This window comes from Tursiops truncatus, chromosome 8 (assembly GCF_011762595.2).
Source record: "Tursiops truncatus isolate mTurTru1 chromosome 8, mTurTru1.mat.Y, whole genome shotgun sequence".
Taxonomy (NCBI): Eukaryota; Metazoa; Chordata; class Mammalia; order Artiodactyla; family Delphinidae; genus Tursiops; species Tursiops truncatus.
In genome coordinates, this window is record NC_047041.1 from 76784302 (window position 1) to 76807579 (window position 23278).

General features: G+C 35.9%; 1 pseudogene; it reads left to right on the top strand.

The window, feature by feature from the left end:
- Window positions 1–638: 638 nt before the first annotated feature.
- Window positions 639–5479, top strand: LOC101329790 (NEDD8-activating enzyme E1 regulatory subunit pseudogene; annotated as a pseudogene).
- The last annotated feature ends 17799 nt before the right edge of the window (window positions 5480–23278 follow it).

Here is a 23278-nt window from a genome sequence, read left to right on the forward strand (position 1 = left end):
GAGGGGCAGGGCTGGGATTACAAGCTGAAGGAGTCACAGGAAAGGGACAGGATATGAGACGACAACGTTAGGTTGGAGCAGGTCACAAATGTCCTTGGATGCCTTGCTGCACAAGCGCTTTGATTTTATTTTTTTAGAGGTGATATAAATCAACAAGAAACTTTTGACCCCTGTTCTAAAAAGGGTAATTCAAAAATATTGTGGGAGTGTTTTGGGAGGAGACAAACCTGGATGCAAGGTAGGACTCCAGTTGAAATTGGAACATTAGAAGTGAGAACGGTGAAAAAATAAGGAATTGGAATATATTTCCAAAATTGATAATATTTGGTAACTGGCTGGGGTATGGGTATGAAAACAGAAGTAAGAAAGTTCATGAGATCTGGAGTTCAAACTAGAAATAGATTAGTATTTTGGGGAGACTGAAAATGAATTCGAAAGTAGGATAACATGAAAAAGAGCTTAGAGTTCATCCAAGTTGTCATCCAGATGCCTTAATGCATTCTATGAAGCAGAAAACTTTATTTAATGTGACTGTGTATTAGTAACTTCACTGGAAGGTCTAAACCTAGAAAACAGATATGAACAATCTGATTCATGTCCCTCTTTGCACTTAATCAATGAAATTGCAAATCAACAAAATGGAGTGTAAATAACTTGGCAGTTTTTCTAATAGTGTTGTGAGACTAATTATCAATAAAATCAATGTATTGTATACCAGAAATATCCTATTGAAACTCTGCAAAATCAAAACAAACAAATCATGTGTTTATTTTCTTCCCTTGTGAAGGAGGAAATGATTGTTTGGTCAATGTAATTGATATATCATTATGTGAAGTATAGTAATAACAATTGTACACCTTTCTCAGTGCTGGAGCACTGCCTAGAAAATAGTGTGTCCTTAATAAGCATTTGCATGAAAGAAAAACTCAGTTCTCCAGATGTTATCTGCAGACTCTAGTATGTCAGTAGAATTTAAAATTTTACACACGACCTTTGATAATTCAAGTTATTCTTGTGTTAACTATTTTAACATCTGATATTAAGCTTATAATTGCATAAAAGTCTTTAAAGGTGCTCAGTAACTTTTTGTTTGAGGTCACATTTCCCAATAGCTGAACTCAGGCCCAGCCCAGGAGAATTCAAGGATCACAGCAGTTTAGTGTGTCAGTGAAGAGATGGGTGCCCCTCTGTGAGTCTGGCACTGTCTAATCTGGGTTATAAACTAGCAAAGCTCAAATCATACATGCCTTCCCTGCTCAGACTCAGATCTACTCAGAGAATGTGCCTCTACCTTAAACATGAAAACTCCTAGTAATTCCTCACCCCTGCAGGGCTGGGTTTGTTCAAAACTGGTATGACAATTTGGCATTTGGAGAGTGTGAATTAGGATAAGGGAAAGTCAGTAACCTTGAGTTATGAGGTCAAGATTTACAGAATACCGATAAGAGGTCTTGGCTCCAGAGGAACTGTATTTATTTGAATCCTGGTACTGCCAGTTACTTATTGTAAGTATCTAGGATACAACAGACTTGTCTGATCATTCCAAAATAATAGTTGGTGTTAATTATATGCCAATTATCATCCTTGGCTCAAGGAATACAGAAGAAAACAAGACAAATGCATTCTGTACCCTCAGAGAGTTTACATTCTTATGGTAGAGATAACCAAAAAAAAAAAAGTTAAATGGAATATAAAATTAATATTGTAGTAAAGAAATTAAAATAATATTACATGATGGAGCAATACAGGAAAGGGAACATATTGAAAGAAAGGCCAATTCAAGTCTCTACTGAAAACCTCTATGGGATTTACTAGGAGCAGGGCATTCAAGGGAAATACCAGGGTACTGTACATCATAGACAATCAGAGTGGGGAGGCATCTGCTAGTCCAGGGCTGCTCTAATAATCACTTACTGAAGACCAAAGATAAAATAATCGGAATGGAGTAAACTGATGAGATACCAAGTTTAATTTTTATTGCATGCTTTTTTTCTTCAGTTGTGCACATATAACATTCCTGACTTGCCCACAGAACGCACCCTGGTTTTAGACAGGACCCACTTCTTTACACTAAAAATTATACTTCATCATTATTACACAGATATGGGGTGATAAGGCAGATACACCAGTATAAATTCAACACCACTCCAGAATACAGAACTCAACATGCCCACCATCCTGTTTGCCGGACACAGATATCCTTCTCCTATGTAGCACACAAGGAACACATCTATTACAACACTTAGGTATTCAAAATTTACATACAATTTCTCTATATATATCCTGTGATACTGTTTGATATTCAATCTGGGACAGAAACCGAAGTATTACTTCCCCCCTTTATATTTTGCTAATATATTTTGAGAGTGCACATTGAGATTAATTATATAAGATATATATTGGTGGTTATGAAGAGTGGTGGTTAAAGCATCTGGAGACTGAAAATAAGCCCATATGTCCTTGACTTAAGAGGGTTTTTTAAAGCTGACCAAAACTGATCAAAAAAAAAAAAAAGGCAAGTATCTCCTTGAAGCCATTAAAGAAGAGGTTCTTTACACACACCACATATGCATGTACTACTTTCTGGGCAGTGTATATTGTTGAGACAAACGATAATAAAATGATTTGTCAAACTTATGCACCAAGGACAAATAATAAAATACTAAGAAATCCAATTTAATTGTCTTTCAAATGCCTAAAGCTGAACTCCTGATTAAACTGGTTATTATCTGTGATGATTTTAAAAATTTCTCTCAACATGGACAAAACACAGTAGAGAAAATACTTCCAGCAAAAAAAAGTGACATTGGTTATGAGAACTAAAAACTGATGTTTTTTTCATATTCCTTTTATTTAAATTCATGGCACTGAATTTGTGATAAAATTATAAAAATAATAGAGATTCACTAACGTCACCATTTTAACAAGGACATTTGGTTTTAATATAATAATGGATATATGAACACATTCCCATTCTGAATTATGCAAGTACAGTTGACCCCTGAACAACTCGGGGGTTAGGGGCATGAATCCCCTGCATAGTCGAAAATCCAAGGATAACTTTTGACTCCCCCAAAACTTTACTAATAGCCTACTGTTGACTGGAAGCCACATAACATAAACAGTCAATTAACACATATTTTGTATGTTATATGTGTTATATATGAATTCTTCCAGCAAAGTAAGCTAGAGAAAATAAAATGTTCTTAAGGAAATCATAAGAAAGACAAAATACATTTATAGTACTAGACTGTATTTATCTATACTGTAAGTTTACTTTGCCTGTTTACAAGATGAATTGTCTGTCGGTACCTACATCAACATTGTCTTATACGATACAAAACACTGTAGATGTTATACATATTACTAACACCAGACATAAAAAAGGGAAAAGATAATGTGAAAAGAAATCATATTTATTTACAGATATAATGATTCCTGCATTGATAATGAACAAGTAGCAATATGATTGCTTTATGGTAGCCTAACGCCAACTGCCAAATGACTACATGACAAAGGTATAAGTTGAAGATTCTTTGTAGTTTAGAGAGTTTACACAATTTATACTGGAGATTTCATTTTCTATCACAAAATGGTCTTGAAATGAAATCAGAATTGAAGAGGTTTTTTGTTTTTGTTTTCCCCAAGATAACTAGTTTATTCTTATCCCTTTGGGACCTTTCTTTCTCACCTGTGGGGCTCAGTAAACAAGAATATCAAGGAAACATTCAATATCAATGGAATAACCAAACATATGGACAGAAATGTTCACAGTGAAATTTCATTTCTATCTCACCCTGTACTGCATTAAAATATTAAAAATGGATTTCACTGTATCAAATCAACATGCTGTACACCTTAAACTTATACAATGTTATATGTCAATTACATCTCAATAAAGCTGGAAAAAAAGAAAAGCATTTCTGATTAAAAAAATACTGCAGGAGGTGATTGTGGCACTTTTCAGGGTCTTGGCTTTTTTCTGGGGGACAGGGTTACTGAGTTTATGGAGTAATCATGGGCGAGATTATGGAGTAATCATGGAGTAATTAGTGTTTGCTCATGTTTGCCTAATAAATACAACAGCCACAGGAACCGCAATTCTTAAGAACTTGGTACTCTCAGTACTGATTCATTTACAATTATTGATGGATATCAGATAAGCAGAGATGTTGAAAACATTTTTTCTTACAAAGAAGCAATATCAGCAAGAACCAAGATCAAGTTGTCATGGAATTCTCATAACAATTAAATGACAATGGGTCTGAAAGTTTGTGGAAGTGAGTTTAGAAAATCTTCTGAACAATGACCTTTCTTTTTCCTGTAGCTTTACTACTATGGTTGCAGCTAGGCTCCCCAAAAGTACATTACTACCTTTGGCTGATGTCCTCTGGGGTTCTTAAATGGCTCTTTTAATCTGTAGAGGTTATACGGCTAGTTGGCTATAGGAGGATCATTATAAAAGAACATCCAGATAATGGAATTTTACTCACATGATGCACTGGAAGATCTACAACTGGATAAACCATTTCCTGAGCTGAGAGAACATTTTCAGTCTTATAATTTGGATCATACGGGGGGAAAAGGTCCATAGCCACACTCCACAGACTATAATCATCGCTAAATATTTAGCACAGTGGAACAGTGAAACAAATGGATGAACACCTAAAATGTATAAAGAAAAAGAGGACTTTAGATACGTGATTAGATACGGGGTTCTAAAGAATGAAATTGGGGCTCCAGAAGTGAATTTTGAAGAAGCTATTAAAAATATAAACACAGCAATAAATATAACTCAGACTCTAATCAATATTGAAGATATATTTAATGATGATTGCTGCTTGAATATCAGCAAATAGACACCATCCTTTTGGATTTCAGCTTATGCCTTAAATGACTGTGTGGCCAAGGAGGACCAAAGATGCCTGTTTGAGGCATAACTTCCTACATGATTGCAGATTTTGGTGTGTATATATAAAACTGCAAAATGTTTACAGTGTTAAAGCGAAGAAAGAGATGCTTCTTCTGTGAATGATTATGTTGACAAAGTACTGCAGTCCATAGGCCAAGCAATGGAAGCTGTTTCAGAGAAAGAATTAAATTTTTTCTGCAGTAATTCTTCATTTCTTGGAGTTGGTAGATGTTGATCTTTAACTAAAAAATGTGGTTTGGACACAATTAATAAAGATGGAATCATTTCCAGTACGAACATTCCAGATAACGAGACAGTACTGTACTTAATGTTATGGGCTGTTGACGGATTTCATAAAGGACATAGTAGACATCCAGGGGTATCTATTAGGTTGAAGAAAACATAGGAAAGTCTTATCTCACTTGTTTCCTTTAGGAATATAGGTTATCTGTAATGGTGAAAGATGATTATGTCCACAAATTGTGTTGTTATGGAACTGCTGAGCCACACATGATTACTGCTGCCCAACGGGTTACAACAGTTACCACTGAACATTGCCATTTTTAATAACCTACTTATATCTGCATGTCATAAACTTCAGGAACTTCCTCATTATAAAAGAAGCACCCAGTGCAGTGTGTTAATAATCAAAATTATAACTGTCTTCAGATTGTGCTCGTCTATAAAATTCAAAGGGGAAACTTCTAAATTGTTTTATTAATAATCCTTTTTCTCACTTGTAAAAAGAAAAAAAATGTATTTCAAGTTATTCTGCTATCTAATGACACACAAAGGACTGACACTATACTATACTCTTTATCATAATAAAGAGTAAACAATTTGGATGAAAACCTGAAGCCCACATTCCTAATGAGGGAATTTGATAATGGTGGGGGAAAAGGAGAAATGATCACTTTTCTTCCTTGAATCACTCTGTCTTTGCTTGATTTTTTGGATCCCATCCTCACTTGAGTTTCTTCTTACACTCTTTTTTTTTTTGTTTTTTTTTTTTTGCGGTATGCGGGCCTCTCACTGTTGTGGCCTCTCCTGTTGCGGAGCACAGGCTCCGGACGCGCAAGCTCAGCGGCCATGTCTCACGGGCCCTGCTGCCCCGCGGCATGTGAGATCTTCCCGGACCAGGGCACGAACCCGTGTCCCCTGCATCGGCAGGCGGACTCTCAACCACTGCGCCACCAGGGAAGCCCCTCTTCTTACACTCTCACTGTTCTTTCTCAGTGTCCTTGGAAAGTTCTTCCTCACATTGCTGACATCAAAAAATTGCAATGCTCTGGGGCTTCATTCATGGACACTGTTCTCTCTTTTGCCTACATGCATACCTTAGGTGATATAATCCAATTGCTTTACTTTGAGTACCACCTTCAAAGGAATAAATCCAGATGCACACTTTAAATCCATCCTGCCTCCCTGCGTTCTGAGTATACTATGTAACTGACAAGACGCGGTGGTTTCATCTTGGGTCAACCTGGCCAATCTGGGATAATATTTCCCATAATTCCCTACTATGTATATTTCCAAGTTAGGGTAGACCACAGAAGAAAATGAGATTTGAAAGCAAAGCCATGGACATTAAGTACTGAACGTGCCTGGTGCTGCCGCAGCTCACACACATTTCACTAGTCTGCTGGCTCACCTTGTTAATGAGGAAGGTCACACTATCCAATCCTTTCTGGCTGCCATTGCATTTTCTCTTGTCAACTTCTCTGGTTTAGGCCAAGCATGTCATGCATCTCTGTAGCAAAGTGATCCAGCTTCTTCTGCAAGGCAACCCTCATCATCGAGGTTAGAGGGAGTGAGAGAGAGACACATGTTCTGATTTGTTCTCACAGGTTTTCTTTTGTCATCGTAGGTTGATCCATGCTGTTTCAGGGCTCATTTTGTACTGTTTACTTTCTCTTGCCGTCTGTTTTCTCCCCAACTGCCAATGCTGCTGCGGAACAGTGATTTTAGGACCACGCCAGATGCAAAGATTACAGCTTTCCAAAAAATTCTTCATCAGTTCCAACAATTTTGGAAGTCTAATCTCTAGAATGCGCCCCTTCTTCCCTACCATTCTTACTGGTTCTGACTCCCTAACTGAATCCTAACTGATGTGCTACTTGACACTCAATACCTACTTGGCCTCTCAAATGCAATATATCCAAAACTGAAATTCTGACATTCCTCTACCACAAAATTTCTCTTTCTAATTTTCTCCAACATACATATAGCAACTTGATCTTTCTTTCTATTAAAGCCAAAAGTCTTGGTGTCACTCCCAATACCTCCCAGTACCACTCACACTCATATTCTACATTTCAGAAAATATTTTCAGTCTACGTTTAAAATGTATCTAGAATCCAACCTCTTTCTGTCCTCTTCATGGTACCCCATTCTATCCCAAGTAAATCATGTGTCACTGGGATGATTATATCAGTCTCCTAATTTGTCTTCCAGCATCTATTGCTGCTCCTAAGTCTATTACCAACTCACCAGACAGAGTAAGGCTGTTAGAAAACAAATAAGATAATGTTACTTCTTTGTTCAGAACCTCCTAAGGCTTCCCATCTCAGAGTAAAAGCAAAAGTTCGTACGCTGATTCAAAAGGCTTTACTTCATCTGGCGCCATCGTTATTCTCCTCATATTCTTATTCATTATTCTTCCCTCTGGCTTACCTCATCTACCCATACAGACCTCTCCTCACACCAGGCATTCTCCTGTCTCAGGATGTGCATGCTTGCTTTCCCCTCTGCCTGGAATGCTTTTTACAGACAGCATCACAACTTGTCCTTCACTTCCTTCCAGACTTTTTCTTGAAATCTTCCAGAACAACAACTTTAAGATTACAACCCCTATCCCCTCATAAAATATCTTCCTTCCCTGCTATATATTTTTGTTCTTAGCACTTAATACTGATTAAAATAATGTACATATATTTTACTTATTTATTTTATGTGTCATCTATTATATTACAAATTTGATGTGGGCAAAGATATCGGTTGTTCTGTCCGATAGTGTAACCTAAGTCCACAGTACCAAGTCTGCCAAATAGCAGGCCCTCAATAAATATTGTTGGATGGATAAAGAAATAGTAGTGTTACAATTAATACAGTGGCATAAGTCCATTAGGTCCTGAAAAAAAAAAAAAAGAGGCTACTGTCATGGTATGGCATAGCTCCATGAAGAGACCTGTGTCATTATGTCTGTGCCATATGAATTTCTAAGTCTTTTTGATTTATGTGAATAGAATTTCATGTGGTTCAACCAATATGTAAAATGAGATCCTACAAAATATATGGCAGGCTGGGTAAACTGCCTATGAATAATATTAGTCAGTTGTTGTGCTTTGTTTCTCAATGCTGATTGCTTTTCACTGCTGATAGTTTACAAATATAGTTCCCAAGTTCTAAAATCTACATACTAAGTGGATATCAGTAACTCTAATGATTAGATAGGTTGCCAAATATTCAGAACCCAATCACTTGTGATTCAGCTGCACCTCTGCAACTGCCTACAGGATAAATGCTGCCATTGATATTTTAATGGTACAAAGCTTAACTCTGGCATCCATGAGCTTTTTCAGCATCACGAACAGTGATCATTAAATGTCTTTTTCTTGTATTGTAGAAATATAAAAAGAAAAACATCAATACATCTACTAAAGATTTTGAACATTGAGTCTAGTTCTCATTTCCCCTTTATAATTCCCTTTTAAGTACTTGTCCATTGAACAGATCAGATATTTAATATTGAACAAAACTCTACAGTTTGTCTCTTTCATAGGGGTAAAAAAGAAAATAAGAAAGATTTAGCTCTTTTACTCTCCAGTGGACAATAATTACGAGTTTGATACTCATTAAAAATATCTTTAAAATAATAGGCTAATAGTCACACATCTTCTCCATTACTTATTTTCAATCTACCTTAATAATAAGATGTGGCCATTATATCCAATCTATTTTTACAAGGGCAGAAAAAAATCTACAAGTAAGATAAAAATAAGAAAAAATGGAACATCAGTGCAGAGTTCCTTGAGTCAATAAGGCATGAGAAAGGAAGAAACGTGTCCTTGTAATTTGGGGAGGCAGTTATAGATGGCATGCTGAATTGGTAATGGAAAAGAAATGATAAATGGGTGAGCAGCCAAAAAAAGGAAAAAAAAAGAAACATACTGATCTCCTGTGATGTGGTCAGCTAAGTGTTAGTTTTTTTCCATAGCAACTCTATTAGGTAAGTTTTTCTATCCCTGAATAAACTAAAGGTAAGAAACTTGTCTGAGCTATCATGTATATTACACATACAATACACATATTTTATATATTTATACCTTGTCACAAAAATGATTTGAAATAATTTTAAGAAATTGCAGCTAGTGAGCAATGGGAGTTAATTCAGAAGATATCTCTGTTTGATACCAAATACTTTGCTCTGGTAAGTAAATTATGTCATAATTCTTTAGGCAAATGAAAGTGTATCAATGACCAGATAAATATTTATTGCCTTTATTGCTTGCTAGAAAACATACCCCTTATTGGCTTTATCCTTTCTTTTTCTCACTTCTTCACTCCTTTATTGGTATTTCCTCCACTCTCAAATACACTATTTGCACTCAAAGCCTTCTAGGGTATATTTCTAGCAGAAGCCAAACTAAGACACATATTTGGCTTGATGGTCTCAATGGCCAACTCCAGCTCTATTTTTAAATGTCCTCAATACTTCAAAAGAATATGTCTAATGGCCTGACTTAAATGAATCATCTAGTAAATGTTTTCTGAATAAATTAATTGCTCTGGAGAGCTAATATAGACATCTGAAAAAAAAATAAAGAAGCCAGTTAGTACCTTCTGTAACCTTCATATTTTGAGGGAAACATGGCAGAAACTTCGACTTTAACTGAGTGTCCTGGTTGTCTGTCTGCTGCCTTCTCAGTTGACTAATACTAATGCTGCCTTCTCAGTTGACTAATACTTACGCTGCCTCTTTGTCTCCTACATTGCACTTGCCTCCAGTAATTCAATCTCTCAATGCCATTCTCTATTCTCTTGCTCATTTAGTTTGAACAATACCTAAAAAATATTCATTCCTTGAAGTCCTTGAAATTAAACCTTCAGTGCTGGGAATAAAAAGCTCTCTTTAAATTTAATAACACTGCCAGCTTTGAAAGCCTGCTCTAGGCACTGTAGCGAATATTTTTTCATTTTACATTAATAAAAAATTGAGGTAGTATAAGATTTATGTTGCAGAACAGTAACAGGCTTAGACAATTTAATTATTTTCCCCCATATGACCCAACTATTAAGTGACAGAGTCAGGTTTCAAACTTAAGCATGTATAACCCAGAGTATTTTCATTATATTATTTTCCAGAAAAACAAATATACTTATGCATACACACACGAAGTTAAGAACAATTTGTCAACACTTCGCAGTAGGTATTCAGTATCTGTGCCCTTGTAAGTGTTGATGAATAAATACCCAATTAAGGGATCCCCCAGTTTTCCTAGTAACAGATCCATTTTTCATTAGCTGTGTTACATCAAGAGACTTATTTAATTTCTTTAGGTCTCAAAAAACAAAGCAAAAGTGGAGAGCAAATACAGTACCCACTTAATGGTACTGGTGTTAGATTTGAATGAAACAGCAAATCTGAAGAGCTTGACATGATCCCTGGAGCATAATACATCACCCCAAACTGGAAACCATTATTGTTAATGATCTGAATAAAAAGTGGTTTAATGGTACATCAAGAAGTCTTTAAAAAGACAGAGGGCATGAGCTATAAAGGTAAGGAGTTCTATTTCTAGAATAGGGAAATAATGTTCCCCTATTATCCTTGCTTAATAAAATTTAGACTCTGTTGGAGATATTTCTAGAAATTCTATCACCGATAGCTTTGATGTGATGGGTAGTATGCTGACCCAGCAGAAGGAACATTTCCTTTGGAGACAATAACCCACAGAGAATATTGTATTATAAACAAAGGTCCTTTTCACAAATGTAAATGTTGAAGGCAAGCAAATTAAAAAAATAGAAAGAAAACAAGATTTCATGATGTAGCATGAAACAAAGAAGTGTTATTAAGGTTAGATCTACTCTGCACTTACGCTACAAATCATTTTCATTCTGGTGGCAAATGCAGACACAATTCATAATAGTCTTTCTATGATACATTAGACACTAACACTATAACCATAAAGTAAGTGCAAATAAAGCAAAAAATCCATTGTCCTTCCAGGGGAGAATTTGGGAAGGCATTTTAAGCAAAGCAAAGTTGACTGCAAACAGAAAATTGTTTCGAGAAGTTAGTGCATTTTTTAATTTCTCTTATGCTTTGGAAACATTCCAATTGGGCCGTTAGTAAAATTTACATGCATTGAACATCCGTCTAAAATCACAGAGAACAGTCCTGGAAGATGCTACTCATCCTCCCAGCATGAACAATGAATTGGAGATGACTGTGTATATATACACGTAGAGTCACTGCTGGGTTGAATGTGAACGTAACACGGGTAGGCTGGACGTGCAAGCGCTTTATCTCTGACTATTCAGTACCCGCTGCCTGAATCGTTGTCCTACATCTCATCTATTCAGCAGACTCGGAAGGTAATATAATGCAATGGACTGGGGTGATTTTGTTAACTCAACTGAATCTGAAGTTAGTGTGTGGCAAACATCATCACGGTACAATACAGTGTTACACAAGGTCGAAAATGCTAACTCTGTTTGTTGTGTAAGACAGGAGGCTGCCTCAAAGCTCCTTCAAAAGGATTTCCAAACAAACACTTTCCGGAAAGCTTTCAGTTTCACCACCTTCAGAGTTTCAGGTATGCATCTGGAGCGGACTGGAGAAGAGCTGAATGGTTTTCTCATTCTCTAGACCACATGTAAATACAGAACTCTGACCTATAACCTGTGGCAACCAGCCCACCCAACCTTTGTAATAATCCACCCAAAATGGACAAAACTTAGTTGGTAACGGTCAGCTTCCTAATTTTTGCCCCCGCTTCCACTTAGCCCTTCCTTACTCAGGGGCAAATGTGCTCCCCTACACAGTCACATCGGATGCCTCGCGTCTAGTTAGCCAGTCTTCAGCTTCACCAGGCTAACGACCTCCAATCAGTGCACACCTGAAGCCTTCCCTATTTGTTCCCCCACTACAAAGCTTCCCAACTCCCCTGCCTTTTAGTCTCTGCCAAGTGATGGTGGCTGACCCCTTTGTTAAGCAAACTCTGAACAAATAATTTTTGCTTGGTCTCATTTGGGCAGTATCCATTTATTTTTACAACAGTTTTATTGAAAAGTCTCTATTGTAGCAATCAATCAACAAGATTTTACCAGGGCCTAAGCTAGATTGTAAGAGAGCATTATACTTCATTAATTCTTTCCGAAACACACAGAAACAAAGTTTAATAAAATTTTATTTTGGGATACTAAGTCTCACTGCCAGATATTTTAGTTAATATTCATGACATCTCTTGAAGATAAATATTATTTACTCCATTTATGGATGAGGAAACTAAGGCTTAGAAGGCTACGTAACTATAATTGGTTTCAAAAAAAAAAAAAGCTGGGATTTGGCAGAGCTAATATTTGAACACACTTCAAACTGAATCTAGAGCCAAGATCTAAATTACTCCAAGAAGGCAATACAGTGCAATGATTAAGAGATGAACCCTGATATCAGATGGCCTGGAGTGAGTTTACTAGCTGTAGACACTAGCATAAGCTGCTTCTGCTCTTTGTTCTTTAGTTTTCTCATCTGTAAAAGGATAAAATAATTTCTATCAAAAAGGAATGCTCTGATAATTGAGTTACTTCATAGAAAGCACTTAAAATAGCGCCTGAAAGTAGAAAGTACTCAATTTATGTTAATCATGAAGAAAGAAGGAATCTGAGGAGAGGAAGAAGATATAATGTTCTGCTTTCGTCCTCTTCTCTTGGGTAAACCTTCCACTTCTCGGTGCTAGTTGTAACCCAGATACAGAATGGGTTGCTTTAAAAAAATTTCTTAGAAAGTGTTATATTATGCTGAAAAGGCTAGCCTCGGCCAAAATGAACCTAACTATTGATTTACGTTTCATACACTGGTCATAATGCTTCCATCACCCATGATGGCTAACTTCAGTGCTGTTTCCACAGGAAATGTATCCTGAGGTCCACTTCAAAAGTTGGAAATGCAGCTTCTTCTCCACCTCTCTCCCACTTCCCTAGATCTAGAGCATCTCTTCACTTCTAGGGGAGTTAGAATGATGTTTCTGCATCTCCCAGCATAGGTACAACAGTTCTTTATATACTTGAACAACTTGTTAAAAAGGGTAGAGGGAAGGCTGTGTTTCTTTATCCTAACCCTCTAAATTGATTCTCCCTTACATGTTCTCCTTGTATTGCCCTCAGGGTGATGAGAATTTAGAGGCATCCACTCTAGCACACCCTTCTGGTTCTGACTCTTTGCAAGTCTCTCAACTTAAAATAAGCTTTGAGCTTCAAAGAAAGAAGCTAGCAAAATACTTTGATTTTTCAAATTGTGTTTTATTTTGAAACCCCTCTGTGCTTCAGAGAGCATCAGTGTTAAGAAATGACTTAAAAATACTCTGTGTGTTGTTATACCTTATCAAATTTGGAAAATTTATTCTTTTTTATCTCCTTTACTTTGTGTCTGTCTTACTACTATTTCAGAGACCATCCTTGAGATTTCCCTTCACAAATAATGAAGGCTTCAAAATATCTTTAAGGAAACAGAGGGGCAAAAATGTATAATTCAGTAGCACATTTTAAAATTTAATCCAAAACCCTCCTTAATATCTTGCCAGCAGATGTTTTAAGAGGCCTCAATAAATAGAGCTCATGATCAATATCATTTGTTTTGTAGATTTTCTGCGATAAATCCTGAGAATAATTGTTAGCTTGGCAATCTGAAATTAAGACCCTAGTGAAAAACTGTTTTTCTCCCATGTGATAAAAAATTGTCTATGAATAGTCAGGGAGCATCTTCTCTGACTAATTGGGAAAAGAAAAGACCTTGAGGATTGAATTTTGGTTATGCTACTTGCTTGCTTTGTGACCTAGAAGAAAATATTTAAACTTCCGCATTTTAAATGGAGGGAATTAATAATTAACTTGAAATACCGTTTCTAGAATTATATAATGTACCTACCACAGTCATAGAGCATACGCCAAATCTAAGTTTCAAAAGAGTGGCTGGCTACTCCTGAATGCCCAAGTATGTGATTAGAGGGCTGGAAATTTCAGCCTCACCTCATCCTTCACCTCCACCGGAGGAGACAGGAGCTGGAGACTGAGCTCAATCACATGGCCTGTGACATAATCATACCTCAATAAAACTCTGAATCAAAGCTCAAAAATCTTCTTGGATGCTGAATATATTAATGTGCAAGGAGGGTGACACACCCTGGCACGGTAGCTCAGCATCTAGACTCCTCTCAGATTTTGCACCGTGTATCTCTTCCACTTGGCTGTTCTTGAATTGTATCCTTTATAGTAAAACTGGAATTCTAAGTATAGTGTTTTCCTGATTTCTATAAGTCATTTGATGATGTTATTGAGACTGATGGGATCACAGAAACAAAATTCATAGCTGGCTGGTTAGAAGTACAGGTGACCCTGAGCTTTGTGGCTGATGAGTGAAGTGAGGTAGTCTCCTGGAGGATTTGACCTTTTAAACCTCTGGAGTTTGGCACCAACTCCAGGTAGTTAGTGCCTGAATTGAAATGAATTGCAGAACACCAGCTGGTGTCAGAGAATTGGGTTAGTAATAAAATAATAATATGATACTCAATGACCTCCCTACCAAGTGAAGAGTTTGAGTATCAGAGAACATAGCCAAAGGGGAACATGTGAATCAGGTTGCTCAAAAAGACAAATCAATGTGATTTTGGAAGAATGTACCTTGCTTCACATATATAGTTTGTCTAAGATTTTGCAATACTAAAATGTTATTACCCCTAAGAAATGTGACTACTTAAGTCCCCAGCCTCACTCACCAGACTTGACTCCAAATCAGTTGCAAGTGCGTTCAAAAACAGACCGGTCCTGTAAACACAGAATTGTGCCATATTTGAGAAAATTCAGAATAATTTGCTTAAGGAAAAACTGGAGTTTGTGGAGGGAAATGCACCTCCTAAGCATCTCTAAGCAGCAGAAAATGGGGATCATTAACCTCTCACAGATAATGAGAACACGGCCACAGTCACTGCATGCCATGCTCTCTGGAACTGCTGGGGTTGTGCTGGCACGTACAGAACATACAGAGAGGCTGTACATCTTGACAGATATAATGCAGGTAGATGTTGACAATTAGTTTCTTTAATGTCAATACGGTCTACATCACTGTATTTGTTCATGTCTCCCTAATCTCAAAGTCCTAAATCTAAATTAAACAAGCAACTGTACAAGTAGAGGAGGGAAATGACATCCTGATCATATACTGACAGAGTAGCACCCTGTATTCCTAGAAAATACTCAGGCTTCAGAGTCACAAGATGTGATTTCAAGTTACTGTCACTTAGTAGTGAGATTTGTGCTAAGTCACTTAAATTCTACGTCTCAAATTTTTAATTGATAAAATAGGGGTTAATAAATTATATCTCACATGGTTTAGAGGAGTTAAATGAAATAAGCTCATGGAAGTGATCTGTGAGATGCAAAACTCTCTACACAATTTTGACATTTATTATTTTTATTTTCCTCTTAGTCACATAAACTACATGCTTTTTTATGCTGTAAATATCAGATACTGGTAGAGATTAATTAATAAACTTCCAGGCATAAAAATAAACATTATATTACTAACTTTTTACCAATTTTCAGCAAAATGAAGTCAGAATAAGACAAAAAGCAGTAACAAAGAGGAGAAAGAATATTCCCAACATATCTGAAGATCTGAGGTTACTTTTATGTGACGAGATATAATATTAATAGTAAAAATAGTAAAAAAAAAAAAAAAGTTAAAAATACTAAAAATATTAATAGTACATGGAAGCAACCTAAGTGTCCATCAACAGAGAAATGGATAAAACAGATATTGTAAACATATACAATGGAATGAATACTACTCAGCCATAAAAAAGAATGAAATTCTGCCATTTGAACAACATGGATGGACCTAGAGGGTATTATGCTTAGTGAAATAAGTCAGACAGAGAAAGAAAAATACAGTATGTTATTACTTATATGTGGGATCTAAAAAATAAACTAGTGAATATAACAGAAACAGATTCACAGATATAGAGAACAAACTAGTAGGTTACTAGTGGGGAGAGGGAAAGGAGGAGGGGCAAGATAGGTATAGGGAATTTAGAGGTACAAATTACTATGTCAAGATAGGTATAAGGAATTTAGAGGTACAAACTACTACATATAAAATAAATAAGCTACAGGATATATTATATAGCACAGAAAAATACAGTCATTAACTTATAATAACTTTAAATAGAGTATAACCTATAAAAATATTGAATCATTATAAGTACATATGAAACTAATATAATATTATAAATTAACTATACTTCAATAAAAAATAAAAAAATTAAATTTAAGAATAAAAGATAAAAATATTAATAGTAAAAAAGTTAAAAAAATAATGTCACCCTATTTCCTAAAGTTTTATCATTAAAAATTATGCATACTACCCATGTGTCACCATGTTTGTACCAGATTTATGGTTCAGAATCAAAATTTAGAAGCTATCATTTATAAAAAAAGAGTACTGTGGAAAGTGCATTATGCTAGAAATTAAAATAACTTAAATTTAGCACTACTTTTGGGGTTAGCATTGAAAATGTTTAATTTTTCTCTGCCAATTACTCAAAAATATGACATGATTATTCATGTCAAATGATCCCAAACATATTAAACCTTCAAACCTCTATGGTATTTAGAATTTGCTTCTAGAATCTAGATAATCACAAGGTTAGTATAATAGGCATATTTATTCTTCCATTCTGTTAACAACATAACATTTTTATTACTTTAATCAACATGTGCTTTCACATCCACACTTTATTTGACCCTTAAAATTAAGCCAGTGAGAAAAGTGGGATAGAGAATACTATTCCCACCTTTTAAATGAGAAAGTTAGGTATAAACTAACACAAACAGATTAAATACTTTATTTGTGCAAATCACAGCATTCCAAATTGTTTTGACTCCATAATAGTTTACAGAGCATTATGTCCTTCTCCATTCCAAAATGGTATCTATCAAAATGTAAGTGAATATTCAGTTCAAGTGAGTAAACAAAATGTCCAGGAGTCCAAGGTTGGGGTTTTTGATTTTCACTACGTCTGATAATTTCTTTTGGTTTCTCTGTCATGGACCCCAATCCCAGTTATTCTGAATATAGAAACCACTGGGCAGCATCAAGATCATGTGAATTTCTGAAGATGAATAAGTGTACCCTCATCACTCACTACTGGAAACTAAACTCAAAAAGCACAACTCGGCCGATTAGAAGATTAATATGTACACACATGGAACACAAGCATCTAGTCTTGTCATTTTGACTTCTGCTGAGTCTGAGTTTAATGGGTTTTCTTCTCAAGCTCTTGGTTTGACAGCTAAAGGGAATCCCTACAATACTAACAGGGTTAGGCTCTTGAGTTAGACTCTTAACCTTGTGCTTAAGATCCGATGGATATCTTGACATTTTAAAAGCATCCCTTCTAGCTCAGGTTATTTGAAATGAGAAATCTAAGGCCAGAGTTAATGAAAATAGATTCCACTTTTCTCTCAAACTTGGTGTTAGGACAACTGTATGTTTCTCTCCTTTCTAACAATACATGATTAATGATCATCTGAGCACAAAAAAGAAAGGAGAAATGTTAGCAAATGTAACTCACTGTGACAATGTTTGAAACAGCTATAACATCAAGGCAGCTAGTAAAAAGCATGTTAGAACAGCTGTTGCTAGTTTGTTTTTTTTTTTTTCATCAAGTTAGCATCAGGGCTATCCATAAAACTCTTCTCAACCACAACCAATCCATGAGCAGAGGGTATCCACAGGCATTTTCAGGAGGTCAGTAGCTGCAGCTCATGTTTCCATGTGAGGGCAGTGCCCAGAAGCACACATACAGCCCTGCAGGTTTACTCAAAATCATTTACCAAAAAATCAGAACAGAAAATTATAAAGAAAATCAATATAAAATAAAGCAAGATGCTATTAAGCAGAAAAGCCCTATAATTTAAGGTCAAACTATTAAAAAAAGAGAGTAAAGTCTCAAGAATTAATATGTTAACAATGGCATAAACGAAACTAAACAATCTGATCTACTCCACTGCGCCACTGTTGGACTTAAATCAAAACAGGGCACAAAATCTCTTCGGAATAAAGTAAAATGAAATAACTTGTCTAAAATTGGTATGTTGAAGAGTAAATATCCAAACTTAGGTTCTTCTGACTGCAAAGTCAAAACAGTTCTTGCCACAGCAGTTTGCTTTTCACTCAGGAATACTGACCAGGGATCAGGTAGATCAAATTTAAAGCACTGGAATCAGTCAAAGGAGAGCAAAGACAGGAATTCTCAGGAATGCAAAGGAACCAGAGTCAAAAACATGATTGAGAATCAATAAAAAATAATCTATGAAATCATCTATGGGGCTTCCCTGGTGGCGCAGTGGTTGAGAGTCCGCCTGCTGATGCAGGGGACATGGGTTCGTGCCCCGGTCCGGGAAGATCCCACATGCCGCGGAGCGGCTGGGCCCGTGAGCCATGGCCGCTGAGCCTGCGCGTCCGGAGCCTGTGCTCCGCAACGGGAGAGGCCACAACAGCGAGAGGCCCGCGGACCGCAAAAAAAAAAAAAAAAAAAAAAAAAAAATCATCTATGGATAACATATGTAATGTATATATGCCATTTACCTAATGTATACATGTAAAACATGTATAGATGCGTACATATATATAGCTATAATCAAAACGTAAATTAATTTCAAAGGAAGTTTGATTTTTAAAACACAAAAGCAATTTTAGTTTCCAGAATAAAGCAGAATGAGACAAGCACAGAACTGTAATCTAGGAGTCAATCACAAAGGTCCTTATCAGATTTTGCAAGTATTTTGACCTTTACTCTGAATGATATGAGAGGCCACTACAGAGTTTTGAGGGGAAGAATGACATATATAACTTAAAGTTCAATAAAATTCCTCTGATTCCTATGTTAAGGAGGGATGAGGTGGATTCCAAAAGACCAATTAGGATGTTACCATAACAATCCAGAGAAAGAATGGTGGCTAGACCAACACAGCAGTGTTGAAAGTGAAACAGGATTGCTTGATGGACCCACTGTAGGGTATGAGAGAAAGAGAAGTGTCAAAAATGATGCTCAGTTTTGTTTTGTTGCTTTGTTTGGTTTTGTCTAAGTAACTTCCACAGATGAGGAATCCTGTGGGAGGAATAGGTTGGTAGAGTGCCAATGATTCTGGTGGTTCACTTGTAATCGTTGGAAGTGGCCTTGAGCAAGAAAGATGAATGAATAAATGCAGCATATTGTTTCACTGAAGGGGTTTCCCAGTCACAGGATCTTCTTATGAACTGAGTTTTTTACACACAGCACATACAGGCAGTGATAATAGTGATTATGCTGAAGCCCCAGGGATAGCACCATCAAGTGTGCTGTTTGGAGGAACTAATTTTATGAGCAGTAAAGAACAATTATCAAATGCAAAGCCTTACCTTCCCTGTCTCATGATAACACTTAAAAATCGAACATCCTGTGAAAGGATAAAAAAGGGAGGTGGAGGACCAGTAAAACTTTACAAACTAGGAATAAGTAAATTAGGACCATTAATTAAGAACCTACCCTAGCAGCATGACCCTAACACCTCTCACTGATTCATTATTAGCAGTTATACATGGAAAATCATCTAAGATGTAACCTTTTTCCCAATTTTAAATTACATAAAAACAAGAAAACTAAATAATGATTGTGAAAAGAGCTAACATGAATAATGCTGACCTTGCCTTGGGTCTTTTCTAAGCACTTCCACACATACACCCTTTCTGTCCTCATATTAAACCCATGAGGTAGAGAGTATGATTATCTCTGTTTTCCAGATAAAAGAACTGATGTAAAGAATTGCCTAAAATAAATGAATAAATATTAAAAAAAATTTAAGATATGTATCAACCACCAAAAAAAAAAAAAAAAAAAAGAATTTCCCATAAACTGAGGTGCTGAATTTACTAGAATCAATATTCAGCTCAGTCTCCTTGAACTGTAGCAGTTGAATCTATCCTAATGAAAATTGATCTTCAAAATGATGAACTCAAGACCCTGCAAAAGGCTTAAATTTTCAAGGAATTCATTGTTAACGAAAATTAAACATTTGGGGTTTTAGAAAGATTACAACTTATAGCTGTTTGTGGAAGATGGGGAGGAAAGGAAGTAGACTGAGCTTGTGTTACTTATGTTAACAAGGACATTTGATTGACCCAGATACTCATGTCAAAACCTCTGATTAACTGGCAATGAATTGAATAAGCAATTCTGTCAATTTAGTCATATTTTAGTGACAGATATGGCTTCTTGATAATTTAAATTCTCTCAAGGAACATAAAAACTTTATTTTCCTCTTCACCAATATTGTGTTTACTTTGTAAAAGTTCAGTTTGTCACAAAAAGTAACTAAGAAAATGTAGGTGAATAACAGATAACTAGGATAAAGATGATTTTTCTTATCACTAAGCACAGAAAGAAAACATAATCAATTGATTTTAATATTCTGTCGGTAATAGAAATCTTTAGTGATGCCCACCCCCTCAAAAATATAGAAAATATTAGCAAACTAAAGAGGAGGGTTCAGATGATACAAAAAACAGGTGTTTACCAAGAATATTTGATTAGAGAAAAAATTTATGTTACATTAAGTGTGACAGAACAGATACAAATCTATTTATGGTGGAATTCCAATCATATTTTAAAAAATACGTAAAATATGCCAGCATATCTTAAGTACTTATTTGTATGGTGAGAAAAGGGAACATAATATTCTGTAAGTTTCTTTAAGTGCTTTGCTCCTAAGGGAACACATTTTACCACTGTTATTTGGAAAATAAGTTGCTCCTCAAAGTGTCTTAATAAACATTTTAAAACAATGTATCCTAGTAAAACATATAATATGCCTTTTTCTTTAGGTTTCCACAAGTGAGCTGAATATTACAATCTCTTCACAGCCCTGAAATATTTTTGAGGGGTTAGACTGAAAAAATAATTTCCCAGGTGTCAGTGGGTGACAAATGCTCCCACCAAGTGAATACAGGTTAAATGCAAAGATGTGCTCAGTATCACAACTCACAACTTTAGCTGGAGAACCAAAACTCATAGTGTAAACTCAAGTAACTACACTTGGATAATGCGTAAAAGAAACTGTAAGCATAGTTTCTGTGGGTAATAGCTAATGCCAATTTGAAATGAAGTGTTTACAGGGAGAAATCAAACGCTCGTGAAAAGAGCCTTACTTCTGTAAGCCTAGGACTTCCCATCTGTAAAAGGATCAGGATGTCTCCTCTAGGTCTGATCACTTAGCTACTATCACTTAATGAGAATCCTAGCCACAATTTTATTACCAAACATAATGATTTATTTGTTTTAAATGAGTTACTTTGCCTTTATTATAGTCATATAATAATGACACATTGTGAGTAGAAAAGGCCATCCAGGTCTTATTGTCAAGCTCAGTAAAATTCCTAATGAAATGTCAGGCTCTTCTACAGATCTATCATTAATACTCTTAAGTAAATCAGTCTTAATATACCTTTATCCACCAGCCTACTTATTAAATTTAAATTCCTTCCTTCCTACCTCCCTTCCTCCCTTCTAGGGATCCAATTTTTCCTCTTTTATCACCTAGAGTATTTCTACTGATTGCACAGTTGAAGACGGCCAGCATCACCTAGTTACACACCACCCATTGGCAAGGGGAGACAGGAAATGGAAGACCAGTAGCATTCTGTTAATGGTACGATTAAGAGTATGACTCAGAGGTTGTACCAATCATATCTGATCAATTCTAGCTGCCAAAACTTAATATGTGGTAATGCCCAATTGCAATGGAGGATAGGAGGCTAATAATTATAGTCTCTAGTTAAGCTATATAAGCCCAGCTAAAACTTAGATGTTCTATTACCAAATGGAAGACCAGGAGAATGGACACTGGTGTATATGTATGTATGTATGTATGTATATATATATATATATATATATATATATATATATATATATATTTTTAGCTGTCACATTACCTTATTTTAAAGTCAAGTTTCTGGGATTCAAGGGAAGGAAGGGATGGCAGAAAACATGTGAGCACTCCTTACAAAATTCTAAGTAGCACTAATTTTAGGATTCTGCCTTTATAATTCACTTCTTTTGGGCAATACATTACACAACATCTGTCTTTTTGTTTTTTAACCTTGAGCCTTTTGTGTCCCTGAAATTATATCTACAGGCCTTAATTTGAGAAAAATAATTTTACAAGCAAACATTATTTTAAGAAAAAGTATTTCATTTGTCAATTATCAATGCATATTTTTTAACTAGTAAAATGTTACCATGCATAGCAGGGCAGGGCAGTCATTTTATTAAGAACCAATTTCTCAGAATTGAAAATTAACAGACTCCTGTTTGGAAACAGGATTAGGTGACATCTGTAGTCAAAAGAGGTTTGATTTCTATAAAAATCATATCCAAACATCAATATTCCCCAGATGGAACTGCAATAAGAAAAAAGTCTGATCTTGTTTGGAGCAAAAGTATAGTGCCATTCAATGAAAAACCCAGAGTAGCAGCTCTTCACCCTGCAACAGAAGTACATTCTTATCTAGAAAAGAATGCATGGGAAGATAAGAAGAGTAGCATTCAATGTGTCAGATAATTCTTTATACAGAAAATAATGAATGGCTTCTTTTCACTTAGCTGTGGTACGAAGAGTGAGTCCCAAATCTGGACTTTTCCTGTTAAAATCCATATGTCATATTTATCAGGACTACAAATTATTTAAGTTCCAGCTTTAAGATATGAACCATGCCCACTGACCATTAGCGTTTGGTTCTAACACCCCAACTAGTACTACAGAACTATCTCTTTCTCATTGGATACAGTCTGGTAGGACCAATTAATCAGCAGTCCTTCTTTAATCTGTATATCAAAAGAATAAATGATATATAGACAAGACCAAGGATGTTCTTTCCTTGTAATTAAAATGAAGATGGTTGGAGGCACGGTAGCTATATGCATACCAGACTTCACTACACCACTCCAGAAGCAGCTTCTTCCCAACCTTTCAGAGTTAACGGACTAGCAGCCTTCCCATCACTTCTATGAAATCCTTATCTATGCAATGAAGTTCCTCTTACCTAAA